Source organism: Bicyclus anynana, chromosome 11 (genome assembly GCF_947172395.1).
Source record: "Bicyclus anynana chromosome 11, ilBicAnyn1.1, whole genome shotgun sequence".
Classification (NCBI taxonomy): Eukaryota; Metazoa; Arthropoda; class Insecta; order Lepidoptera; family Nymphalidae; genus Bicyclus; species Bicyclus anynana.
The window spans coordinates 16,974,760-16,989,229 of record NC_069093.1 but is presented as its reverse complement, the minus strand read 5'-3'; the positions used below and the strand labels follow the sequence as shown (position 1 = coordinate 16,989,229).

At 33.7% G+C, this 14,470-nt stretch overlaps 1 non-coding gene across 1 annotated transcript; it reads right to left on the bottom strand.

Moving 5' to 3' along the window:
* Window positions 1–14,189: 14,189 nt before the first annotated feature.
* On the bottom strand, window positions 14,190–14,261 carry Trnaa-cgc (transfer RNA alanine (anticodon CGC)). Its single transcript has one exon. It is a non-coding gene; the product is annotated as a tRNA-Ala (tRNA).
* Between the last annotated feature and the right edge of the window lie 209 nt (window positions 14,262–14,470).

Genomic DNA, 14,470 nt, shown 5'->3' with positions numbered 1-14,470 from the left:
GTTAACTAGCAAGTTGCCAAAATGATGATGATGAATGATGATGATGATGATGATGATGATGATGATGATGATGATGTATACAACTAAGGCAACACAGAGCCTTTGCCCAGAAGCCCATCAGTTCGTTCTTTTGTCCAACAGCTAGTGAATGTGACCAACATGTAAGATCTATAAAATATTACACTGCGCATATCTTAACTATGAACACATTTCTCTACGTCGTGTAAATAATTGAGTTATGACACTCAATTTTAGTTGTTGGTTGGTTAACCTTCGACTGTTACTCGTAGTTGTAAAACTAACTACTACTTAGTTTGCTTTGTTAACTAACTCGACGTGTGACTTTTGAAGTAATTCAATGATATTTTGCGTGTTAAATATAAATTAAAAATGGGTAAAATTAAAATTTCAAATGTCTTTTTAATTATTAACACTCATCGTCAAAGAGAGCTGTTATAACAAACCAATTTGGATGCATTATTTTTCAATACAAAGCTACATAGACATTACTTTCTTACAGACACTTGCATATTGTGAAATCAGTTTTCTGCTTCAATGTTTTAACCCCTTAGTTTAAACAAAACCCTCAAAGGCAGGTAAGTCGTTAGCGTTGCCACTGATACAGCAAATTTAATCTCAGTTAACTCATTCGCTGGCAACGCTAGTTAAATATGTTTTACCAGCCCTTTACAGTCAGGCCGCCCTCCTTTGAGAAGGGGCTGTGGGCTGACTCAGATTATTATTGTTTGACTTTGTAAGTATGAGATGTTAATGATAATGACCGGGATTGTAGGCCTATCAAAGATTTTATAATAGAGTTATGTCACTTGCGCGTCGAAACTGAGGCGAACAAAAGCGGCTAATTGTCTTATTTTCATTGAATATTTTATTAGAGGTATTATTTCTTTAAATAACTTTCATTGTTTACTATGCGAGTAACATATTTAGGTACTATTTGATTAAAAAACTGTTCAGGAAGTGTATAAACAACATAAATATGTAATGGAATTAAACACTAAATTGTACATATGTGCGCTCAGTGGAGTAGCTAAATGCGTATCACTGTGGTGATTTTGCAGGCACGTAACATGTCTATAGTATAAAACTCAATATTTCATAGCCCGACCCAGGACCTCGTCGTTCAAATTCAAAATTCGATTATTTCAAATTGATTTAATTTACAGCTATTTTTGATACATAAATTTTGAAGAAGCTACTATTTGTACACTCTACCCTGAAAACCACATAGGCTTACCACTTTCATATTTGATTTCTGTTTTTTGCCAGGAAAAACGAGGCAAACATGAACAGTAAACGTAATAAACTCATCCGGAGAAAAAATTACCTTCCACTTGGCACGGGGCGATTCCGCGCGGAATCTCAAAATTCCCGTCACACACAGTTGTTATGGCGGTTATATAAACATTACCGGGGAAATCCTTTATATCACGGCAACTCCGCCAATGTCGCAAACTGAAATCAGTATCGTTGACACCGCGTGACACTGCCGCCGTGAGAGCACGTGACGGGACTGTTTATCCCGCCACGACACTGTCCTCGGTCATGGCCGACAGCGGGACAGTCATGACTTTCGTAACAAAGAATGGTGGTATAAGTTTCATGTGTCTGTCTGAGTTATTCTGCGGTAACTTAGCTTCTAATTCCCTTGTAAAATGTGTTAGAAAAGAAAGGATTCACGAGATCAGAATAGTTTTCTTCAACTGACCGCCAGAACTTCAATTTGAGAAAAGTACCTGATAATGACGACGTAGGTGACATGTAATTAACGTCATTAAAATTAAATCTACTGACGTATTAAACGAGTCCAATTTAGGAATAAGTAGAAGATGGTTTCACTTTTACATCAATAGGTTTAAATACCACATAGCCTTGATTCTTTTCTGTGCGATTTAACGTTCCGGTAATCACTTGGCAATATGTCATGGTCGGTGGTACAGCCACGGCTCAAGCTTACCATAAGACATCTAAGAAAATAGAAAATTACTAAATACGTATTCATCGTCTGATTATTAGAGTTACAAAATCAAACCTTGAGACCCACAATAAAATATATTTGACCTTTGCACCAAATCCTCTTTAAATGGAAGCCTGCAGGTCTGTGATTTTTATTTGGTCATTACATATAAGCTTTATTAATGTGTCAAAATTAGAACAAAAAAAATCGCTTTCTCTTATCCCCTGTGCTGCAGCCTGGTGCTCAATACACAATACCGTCACGAAATCTGACAAAGTATTTTCTATTTCCAGATCCTAACTCACTGTTGTTACTTCACTAACCTAATTCTCGCCGGCTACATTACACCAGAGGTCAAGTGTTTTATGAAACATCAGGATTTTATAGTCGAATCATAAAAGTTTTCAAATAAGTTTAATGTTTCTGTCTCTCGTGGTCGTGCTTTATAAATTGGAGTTTTTGTATTTGATTCTCAGTTTGGGTCAGTTTACTTTTTCTTTATTCATGGCTTGACATGACTTCAACTTAGTGTGCTGAGAGCCTATTATAACTATGCAACTTATTTTATGTTTTTTTTTGTTCTATACAAGTTAGCCCTTGACTACAATCTCACCTGATGACATCAGGTAATGTTAAGTGATGATGCAATCTAAGATGGAAGCGAGCTAACTTGTTTGTAGTAGGATTAAAATCCACACCCATTTCCGTTTCTACACGACATCGTACCGGAACGCTATAACGCTTGGCGGTAAATCTTTGCCGGTACAGTGGTAACTAACCAATTAAGAAAACCTCCGTCTTGTAAATCCACCGTGCATACCACTGCGCCACGGAAGTTGAAAGTTTGTCAGTCTACTTACCACAGGTTACAGTAACCAATTCTAGAGTTTGGACTTTGGAAGGTAGCTGGTTGTAAGATCCTGATCAATATATCCTGATCCTGATAATATAATCCTGATATAATATATAAATATGCACAGTTTATTTAATATTTTCCTTGGCATTATTGGCAATATTAAAACCTTTGAAATATACTGTTAAAGATTTCTTTTAAAAGAGCTTTACCAGCCTCAAGCAAATGGTTTTTTTTTTTTTTATTCTTTACATGTTAGCCCTTGACTACAATCTCACCTGATGGTAAGTGATGATGCAGTCTAAGATGGAAGCGGGCTAACTTGTTAGGAGGAGGATGAAAATCCACACCCCTTTCGGTTTCTACACGGCATCGTACTGGAATGCTAAATAGCTTGGCGGTACGTCTTTGCCGGTAGGGTGGTAACTAGCCACGGCCGAAGCCTCCCACCAGCCAGACCTGGACAAATTAAGAAAATCTCAATCTGCCCAGCCGGGGATCGAACCCAGGACCTCCGTTTTGTAAATCCACCGCGCATACCACTGCGCCACGGAGGCCTTCAAAACTAAGGGTTTTGCGACTGAATGAATCAACCACGACACTAACTCCATAATTGGCAACCGTACGGTAAGGGCACATAGTTCGACATATTTTCAACCGTCATGGGGTATTTTTGTTTATCGCAGGCTCTACAGGACATCGTGATGTTTTGTTGTCGACCGACGAGACATGATTTATTGTTATTTCAATTTTATAAAAACATATAGCTCTCTACATATTCGTAGTCGATTCTGCAATTAATTAAAGGGGGAAATATGAAAACGTTTCAAAATAAAAAACTGCGGGAAGATAAATAACGATGCCCATTTCCATGTTAGCTTAATTTAAAACAGTTCACCACTATAAATATTTGTTCTCGCGATACGCTGTGTATGCTTACAAGTTGCGGAGAGCTTTTACAAACTTTTCATTACTTAGTGGCTGCCTCTACTTACTTTCTATTTGTTAATAACGATAAGTATCTTACCCGTGGTCCATTAATTAGAAATAATTATTAATTATTAATGATAGTTTGACTAGGAGTTTTTAAGGCAAAGCAAAAATTTTTAAAGTAAAAATTTAAAAATTTATTCGCATTTATATAGATCTATAACACTTATTTCATTATTATGAGTTATTTAAAACTAAATATAGTTAAATCAAGCTCTCTCAAGTTCTTTTAATCATTTGTGTAATCCTTTACACATTATTTTTAACCCAATTTAAAAAAAATTAGGAGGTTATCAATTCGTCGGATTTTTTTTTATGTATGTTCACCGATTACTCGAAGACGGACAAAATTATTTTTTCGTTTGAGAGGGTATGCTTTCCTGGATCATGTCAGGATCTGATGATGGAATCCTGGAAAAATCGATAGTGATGTTTTAGTCAAGCCGTTTAAATCATAAAGATATAGGATTTTCAGACAGTTCTTTCAGAAACGGCTTTTATTAACACATCACTACCTTAGTACCGCCTTCAAACTGATCGCACTAAGCAAACTGATAAGGTAGCACATATGATGTTATTATTCGGTTTTTAGTAGATTATTTTTTTTGTATATTCTTTCGTTTAACTGTTTGCTATTCTGTGATATCATTATTTTACTCGTAAAATATCGATATGATTATGAACTAATATCACCTATTTCTATAAATTACGTAATTGAAGCGTCAACTGCATGATCCTACAATATAGCCCGAATTACCTGCTGGACTGTAGTAGTACCCACCCTTATCACGGGAATTCCTATTAATTGGACAGGAACATCCAAACGCTAGTCTATATAGTAACTATAGATATTTATACAAAAAAAAACATCTTCACGTTCAACATTATTTCGGGGAAAAGATTTAAAAATACCCGCCAGTTGCATGAAACAAACAAAATGTCAACATTCACAATTTCCTTTTACGTGAGCTCTCAGCGCCGCTGCCAATTATTGCTGATGACGCGAACACAATGACTCGACCTCTTATCAATTAAAAGATTGGCGTAATGATAAACAAACAAGACGGGCCCACTACAGACTCGGCAACTTGTTGACTGTGAAGTTGACCCAAATCAACACGAACTATTTTTACCGGAGTGTTGTATTGTATTTGCATTTACGTATGGCTAAACTATTAAGCTTTTAATGGATGAGGTGTCGAATGGATTGATATTGTTGTTCGGGTAAAACAAAATCAATATGATGGGCATTCATGACACATAGCGCCTTCAACAGCTAGATTGTTCAGTTCTTCTGAAAAAATAATTAGTGAAAGTATTGTTTAAAATTCAATACGTTTAAAACACAAGTTAAGAGGATTTAAAATATATATAAGGGTATACCATGTATGTAGGTATACCCTATTTAAATTTGGCGCGTCTATCGACTGTCTGTGATCAGTGACATTGACAGATGACACTATATTATATTTGTCAAATGTCATCTGTCACTTTTAAGAGGGAAAAAAGCGTAAAGTTTTTCGGTCGTTAGAGGTTATTTCTTTTTATTTCGAAACTATTTAATTACACCAAGACAAATAAGGAACATTAAATATAATATAATATAAAACGACATTATTGAAGACGAAAAATGGAAAAGTTACGATTCACGTTTGCAGTATTAGCAGCATCGGATAGCAAATCTAATATAATTTGCATAACTTCAATCGAAACACCTGATGGACATGTATTTGACATTCCCGACGATTTGAAGCCTGCGAGCAAGCACGCTGCTATAACTACAACGGATATTTTCACCAAAATCAAGAATTCTCTAAAAAAGAGACATCAGTCAAGGAAAATATGGATCCCCTTAACCCAAGACTTGAGAACAATTTACCTGGATGATGGTGATAATGTACAATTTGGGGATCAGTATTTAAACGAAATTACACAAGAATCGAAGCTTTCAGATAATAATACAGAGATAGGTAATGAAAATAAAAATTTAGGAAAATTAGCAGAAAGATTTTTACTCGAGAAGTTTTCAGGAAAAACATCAAATGTTAACCAATGGATCGGTGAATTTGAGAGTGAATGTTTACGTTTTGATATAATAAAGGATGCAGAAAAAATCGAGACTTTAAAGCATTTACTTGAATGTAGGTGTCTGGATTGGTATACTAGTATGTTAATAAAATTTTCAATAAACGCAGGATGGGATACATGGAAAACTAATTTCTGTGAAACATATGGTAACCCGGGTTGGTCACAAATTAAATATGCATTTACATTTAAGTTTCAAGGAGGTTCGTTACTGGATTATGCCACAAAAAAAGAAAGATTATTACTAGAAATAAATAAAGAAATTGACACACAGACATTGATTAATCTTATTGTTATGGGTCTACCGGATTATATAATGTTCAAAATGAACAGGGAATCAATAACATCCACTGCAAATCTTTTCAATGAAATTGGTAAACATGAACAAACAGTCAATAAAAACAATTACAATAAATTCAAGAGAAATATTTTAGAAAATAAAGTAAAGAGTGATAAAATTAAGCCTTGTAAATTATGTGAAAAGCTTAATAAAGGTACCCGTTTCCACTTAGAAGAAAAATGCTGGTTTAAACAACAAACTGATAACCACGAGAACAGGAGACACTATAGTAAGAATGTAAATAACAACATATTAGATGTTGAATTAAATGATAATGAGCCAAAAAACGATTATTAACACCATTAATTAAAGTGAAACTAACATTAGAGGATAAACTAGACATATTGGGCATATATGATTCCGGCTCTAATGTTTCATTAATAAATTCTGAATTATTGAGAATAACGAAGAAAAAAAGAAAATACAATAATACAAACCTAATAACAATTAATGGTGTTAAAAAGACAAAAGGTTCAACAACAATCAAGATTAAAATATTCAATAAAGAGAAAAAAATTGAGGTTTATATTGTAGATGGAAAAGACTTCAAATATGATTTTCTTATTGGACTTGATATTATAAAAGAGTTTAATTTAATCCAGAATGAAAATTTGGAAATCAAACAGAAATCTAAAGACAATTCTACAATTGACGAACCATGCTTAGTAAACAATAGTAATGAAAATGGATATAAAAAGGTATTCAATACTGTGAATTTCAATGAACATATCAAAGAACAAGAATTTACAATGGATTTGAGTCATTTAAATAGTCAACAAAAATCAGAAATAAATAAACTGATTGATAAATATAAATCATGCTTTGCAAAGGATAAGTATGATATTGGCACAGTAAAAGATTATGAAGCACGCATTGATCTACTTGTGGACAAATACTTTAGTAAAAGACCGTACAGATGTTCAATACAAGACAGGTTAGAGATAGAAAATCAAGTAAGACAATTGCTTGAAAGAAATCTTATAGAAGAATCATACAGTCCATTTGCAGCACCAGTAACCTTAGCTTTCAAAAAAGAAGACAACAAAAAAACTGTGGTGATACCGCAAGCTCAACCATTTCCTTTGATTGAGGACTTAGTAACAAAAACCAGAAATTGTAAGTACTTCTCAACTTTGGATATAAACTCAGCATTTTGGTCTATTCCCTTGCGAATTGAGGATAGAAAGAAAGTTGCATTTGTTACTAATGAAGGTCATTACCAATGGACATGCTTACCGTTCGGTTTGAAAACTTCTCCAGCCATATTCCAAAGAATATTGAGCAACATACTTAGAAAACACAAATTAACAGATTTTGCAGTAAATTTCATTGACGATATTTTGTTATTTTCAAAATCATATGAAGACCACATAAATCACTTATCACAGCTTTTAGAAGCAATACAAAAGGAAGGTTTTCGGCTTAAGTTTACAAAATGTCGATTTGCAACAAATTCAGTAAAGTATCTTGGACATATAATACAAGATAACACAGTAAGACCAGTAAGAGACAATCTTGTTTCAATTAGGGATTTCCCAACACCAAAGAATCAGAAAAATATTAGACAACTTCTAGGGAAAATAAATTTCTACCATGAGTACATACCTAATGGTTCAATAATTTTAGAGCCTCTACATAATCTACTAAGGAAAAATCAAAAGTTCATTTGGTCAATAGAATGTCAAGAATCCTTTGAGAAGATAAAACAACTACTATGCTCACAACCAATTTTGGAAATTTTCGATCAAGACTTGCCAATAAACATATACACGGATGCATCATTACAAGGCATTGGAGCTGTCTTGAAGCAGATCCAGTTAAACGGTAAAGAAAAACCTGTAGCATATTTCTCGAAAAAATTAAATGAATCCCAAAAGAAAAAGAAAGCTATATACTTAGAATGCTTAGCTATTAAAGAAGCAATAAGATACTGGCAGTACTGGTTGATAGGCAAACATTTCAGAGTGTATTCCGACCACAAACCATTGGAAAACTTAAATATAAAATCAAGAACAGATGAAGAGCTAGGAGAATTATCCTATTATTTATCACAATATGACTTTGAAATAAAATATGCACCAGGAAAAGAAAACTTAGAGGCAGATTGTTTGAGCAGAAACCCTGTATTAGAAGCGAATAAAGATATACATGAACAATTAAAAATAATAAACTTAATATCTTTGAGTGATATATTAACAGATCAGGAGAAAAATGAGAATATTCAAAAATATAAGAACAAGTTAACATATAAAAATAATATATATTATTATAAACGAATAAAAAACCAAGAAAAAATACTACTGTCAGAAGAATTCAGTATAAAGTTTATGAAATTAATACATGACAATATGTGTCATATAGGTATAAAACAAATGCAAAATAAAATAGGAAAGTTTTATACGGCAAAGAATTTAACTAGAAATATTACTGCTTTATGTAAAAAGTGTGAAATATGTATTAAGAATAAGACAAGAGGACAAGCTAAATATGGTTTAATGTCATGCTTAGGCCCTCCCACAAAACCATTTGAAATTGTCTCGATAGATACGATTGGAGGATTTGGTGGGACTCGTTCAACGAAAAGATATTTACACCTTTTAGTCGACCATTTCACTTGATATGGTTATATAGTAACCTCAAAGACACAGAGTGCAAATGACTTTATAAAACTTGTCAACAAGGTACCTAATTGTAGTGAAATAAGGATGGTGCTTAGTGACCAATATCCTGGAATTAATTCAAAAGAATTTAAAATGTTTTTAAATGAAAAATCAATCACTCTGATATTCACTGCAGTAAATTCACCGTTTTCTAATGGACTTAACGAAAGACTAAACCAAACACTTGTAAATAAAATAAGATGCAAGATAAATGAAAAACAAAATACTAAAGCATGGACAACTATTGCTCATAATTGTTTGGATAAATATAATAATACGGAACATTCAATAACGGGTTTTGCACCAAAATACCTATTGGATGGCACTGACGTTTCACTCATACCAGATGAACTTAAACTAGAAAAACAATCAGGTGACTGGATTAAAGACAGGAAAATTGCATTAGAAAGAACAATTAAGTCACATCAATATAATAAAATGATATTTGATAAAAATAGAACAAACTATAATTTTAAAATAGGGGATATGGTATATGTTGAAAATGGTCATAAGCTAAATAGAAGAAAGTTGGATGAAGTGAGGTATGGTCCATTTAAAATTGAAGAAAAACTATCAGAATCTATGTACAAGATTAATACAGGTCATAGAAGGTCAGAGTCAAGCCTGTTTCATGTTACAAAGCTTGTTCCTGTCCCCATACCAGGTGAAAGTGAGGATTGAAGCATTAATGTTGGAAAAGAAGAGGATCTTCGGGAATGTACTTACCTTAAAGGGGGGGAGATATAAGGGTATACCATGTATGTAGGTATACCCTATTTAAATTTGGCGCGTCTATCGACTGTCTGTGATCAGTGACATTGACAGATGACACTATATTATATTTGTCAAATGTCATCTGTCACTTTTAAGAGGGAAAAAAGCGTAAAGTTTTTCGGTCGTTACAGGTTATTTCTTTTTATTTCGAAACTATTTAATTACACCAAGACAAATAAGGAACATTTAATGTCGTTTTTCTGTTTTCAGGTGAGTTAATGTGTTCATAAATATTGCGTATTAGTCTAATCATTGTAATAATACTAAGGAATAAATAATTCTGTTTTCAGAGCAACACATAGTTTCATTTGTCTAATATAATACTATCGTCTTATATATATATTTTTTATTATTATAAACTAAATAGTTTTCAGGTCATTCAAGAAAATAAACAAGATTCACCATTTCCTCCCCCTAATCTTCGTAACTATTGAAATTCACAATTTGAAAAAATACAGAAATTAGCTTTCTACATTACAGATTACTAGAAAAATTAAGAAAAATAAAAATTGTTGAATATAAAGGTCACTTTTGAGGGGCAAGATGGAAAATTTAAAAAAAAATTGCAAGCTACATATCAAATGAAAGACGATCTCAAATATTTCTTTTTGTAATTTCACAATAAAATAGGCTGATAATGAAGAAACTTAGACTTGCGTTATTTTATAGAGGTTTCCTAAAAAATATACCATTAGGGGTCATGCGTAAAATTTTTAGTATAGGTACAGCGTAAAGCATCAAAAAATAATTTTAATTTATTCACTATAACTGGATTCCATCATTTATCGTTAATTGCATCTATTTTTAACCGACTTCAAAAAGGAGGAGGTTCTCAATTCGGTCGGTATTTTTTTTTTTTGACTCTTATTTAGTTAAATTATAACAAACTTAGATTTTTATAGTATTAGTTTAACGATCTTCTTTGGCCGGAAATCGTTAAACAACTTCAAGCTACAACAAGTCAGAGTCTTTAAAATCAGCTTTATAGGGCTTTAAAATCGTGGACCTTATGTACAGTGCAGTATACTAGCAGTATATGTACTTATAAGATACATTATATACGCTTTATCATCATGCTGGCATATTTTAATAGTCCACTACAAAACCAAGTTTCCCTTCTTTTTAGAAAGAAACAATCCGACACAGTTCGTCACTGGTCTAAATTGGGACAAGAAGTTGGAACGTCTATAGCTGCTGTAACGCAGAGAGACCCTCAGGAGTTCGTCCGACTCCAAATAAAATATATTATTTGCAGACACTAATTGTAGTGGCTCCAAGGAGTTTGTAATCAAAGTCTTTTTCATCATTACTTGTTAATTTAATGATGTTGACTCAGGCCGTTATTTTAAGTTGACTTTCACCACGATACTCTGCATCTGTTTATCTGTAGTTGGTTTAGTATAATAATGAGATTCGATGCTTCGATTTTTCTTAGTGTAAGTAACCATCTCTAACTGAGCACATACACTATGAAAATATCTTACAGAAGCTTGTGTGTGAACTGTAACCACAGTCACGATGTCGTCAGGGCTCACATTAAATCGACTAATATCATCGATGACAACATCCTCGACGCCGACTTCTAGTCTTTACATTTAGTCTTCTCCTTACGTTCTTTTAGATCTCGCGTTCCATTAGTTCTATTAAAAAGCTTAATATGTCAATAGTCACGTAAATCTGTGAGCAATGGCCTCCCCTATCTTTTATCATTCCATCATCTTCCATCATCATTCCAGACATTAAAAACTTTCTTTGCACAATATTAATTGGCAGCGCAAATCAGTTGGATGGTACAATTTCCTCGGGACAAAGAGTCTAACGAATTTAAGAGGAACTCAGTAGGCAGAATCTCAGTTTACATAATCACCCTTATAGTTGTCAATATGGCTGTGTTGTATTTTTATACCTGTGGCATGTGGGCTAGCATTACTTTAATACCATAACATTTATTCAACAAAATAAGTCACAAAATGCCTAACCTTTTATATTCCACCTCGTAATGACTGACGCCATCACAAATCTATTCAAGCGAATGAAGAAAAATCTTTGAAAAATTATACGGAAATCCCCAAACACCTTACGTTAGATTAGAGTGAAATTAAAAGCTTGCTGTTATTCGCGACTCCGCTCGCGCATAACGTCTTGCATCCCATGGGGAAGATTTATCCGAGAAATTTTCATTTTCGCAAGAAGCGGAAAATAAATTGGATCATCGTAGAATTCGTGCCTGACCATCAAATAGAACGAATACGTTGATAATATATGGGCAAATTTGGAACTCTTGAGACAGTCATCATGTCACTCGTCTACTTGGTTCTTAACCAGCTAAATTGGACAAATGGCACAATTTCGACTATAACTGTGTAGCTATTTCAGGAGCGAAATTTTTATTACAGTGAACATTTACGACGACTGATGTAAGCTCATACTAACAGTGATACTATATAAAAAAAAGTTAACGTACAGACAGTCAGACAGACTAAAAGCTTTTATGCATGTCTTTTGTGCTATCCAAATATGCCCTACCGTTTATTTTCGTAGTTTTCGTGAATAATTCAAACTCTCATATCTATTATCTATATGACGAGGATATTACTAGGATACCATGCGACGTGAGCAGTAGTTTACTACGATAAATCTCGCGCAAATAAATAAAAATCCTCTGATAATACAGCAAAAATCCCTAAACACAAGCCTACATCTGCACCAATTAAAAAGCAGCGCGAGAGAAATGGCCGGATTGTAATTTGCGGGGAGGTCCCCGGAGCATTTGTCAAACCCGGCGTGACGTTTGAAAAATTTCAGCCAGCAATACGCGAGAATGAAAGATTAAATCAAGAGCAGCGACACAGTTCCGCTGGATGATCCTTTTGTGTGCTTTTATTTATTAAATCACTTGATCATGGGAAACCTTCGCCTGTAATAGACATCATTCGGTGAAAATATACTTCCTAGAACAGCTTGCCATGGGCTTCCCTGTGATGCTCAACTTTATGAAGAAATCCGTATTCTTCAAATTGAAACACGGCTACAATATACAAAGCTACGAGTAGAAAGCATAGCAGCGGTACATTGTCTCGAAGAACCGTAACTATATACGATTGCTAATGAACTCGAAGTCTCCGTTCCCATCCAAATACGGGGATGGAAATATAGCCTTTGACACTCACAAATATCGTATCTTTCTACTGGTTTAAGAGTTTAGTAGGTCCAAATATAAACCCTATCACAATCTCTCAAAGTTTACCTACTTGTAATATTAGTAGTAAACGTACATGAGGTTATATGAAACTCAACTTTTATTTCTTTTTCGTTATCAACCCATATTCGGCTCACTGCTGAGCTCGAGTCTCCTCTCAGAATGAGAGGCCAATAATCCACCACTAGCTAGCCCAATGCGGATTGACAGTCTTCACACACGCAAATAATTAGGAAAATTCTCTGGTATGCAGGTTTCCTCACGATGTTTCCCAATTCCCTACACCGTTTAAGACACGTATTTGTTACTGTGTGATTAATAAATTATTTTTATTTTTATTTTATTATAATTTCTATTTTGTATAACGTATAATATGCGTATTAAAAATAAATAAATAAGTAAAGCGAAAAATAGTATTCGATTGTATAAATAATGAACTAATTCCATTCATTCATTCATACCCAATCATAAATAATGTGAATCTTAATATTATATCTGATGATAAGAAACTGATTTCGGATCTCCACAACCATGAACATTTATCAACGAAGGTCTCATCCAGGCATTTGATGTGGACGTCAAAAATCCGCGCACCGTTCCATCATTTTAATCGGTTTTCGGGGCAGGTGCGAAGTGTCGTTGGATGATTTAATTCCGTATCGCGCCAACAGATACCTATGGCCGCCGTGGTGATTGTCGGCGGGTTATGGGGCTGACCTCATATGAACTTGTTGGTGTTTTTAAAAGAGAAATGTAATAACTCTACCTAGTGTATTTGTGTACCAATTTTTCTGTGTATCTATGTGTCTACATGTATACTGTATGTATATTGTGAGTGTGACAAGGTAAGCTCTAAAAAAATAAACTGTGTGTACATACAGCTAGTATATATGAATTGATTTAGAAAGGTTCTTATCTTAGATAGAAGATACTTAGTTATAGGTAGATCTGCGATGAAAATCGGATTAACAAATAGGTCAGGCAGTTTCAAAGATTAAAGCTTTTATACAAACAAACAAATTCTTGTACAGGTACGAAACAATATTTGTCCCGCATCTAGCCACGGCTTTTCGCTTGTTTTACCTACAAAAATTGTTTATTTTTAATACCTACAGACTTATGATAAAGCTTAAGAATTCGTTTCCTATAAAACTTTATTTAAATTCAAAATAATACATTTCTAAAAAGCTTGTAGTCTTCGCAACTTAAACTAAAAATAATAGTGTTTCTGGTAATTATTAATTATTAAAAATGTACATAATAGTTTAATTTTAGAACCCAAATAAAAAAAAAAACAAAAATGTAATTTGATTTGGAGGTGCTGGGATTTGAACCCAGGACTTTCAGCATGCGAAGCAGACACTCTACCACTGAGTTACACCCCCTGTTGGCAGAAATGCGAAATTAACGTTCAATAGATCCAAGTTAGTTAGTTCATAATACTTCTTTAGGTTATGCTTTTTAATTAGACACATTTTACAAATCTTATACAGCGTTAGCTTTTGCGATTTCTATGTTCTGTGACATACATTTATATTTTAAGATCTATTCAATAAAATTTCCAATCATTTGGTATCGTAATCAAGCAAAGAAC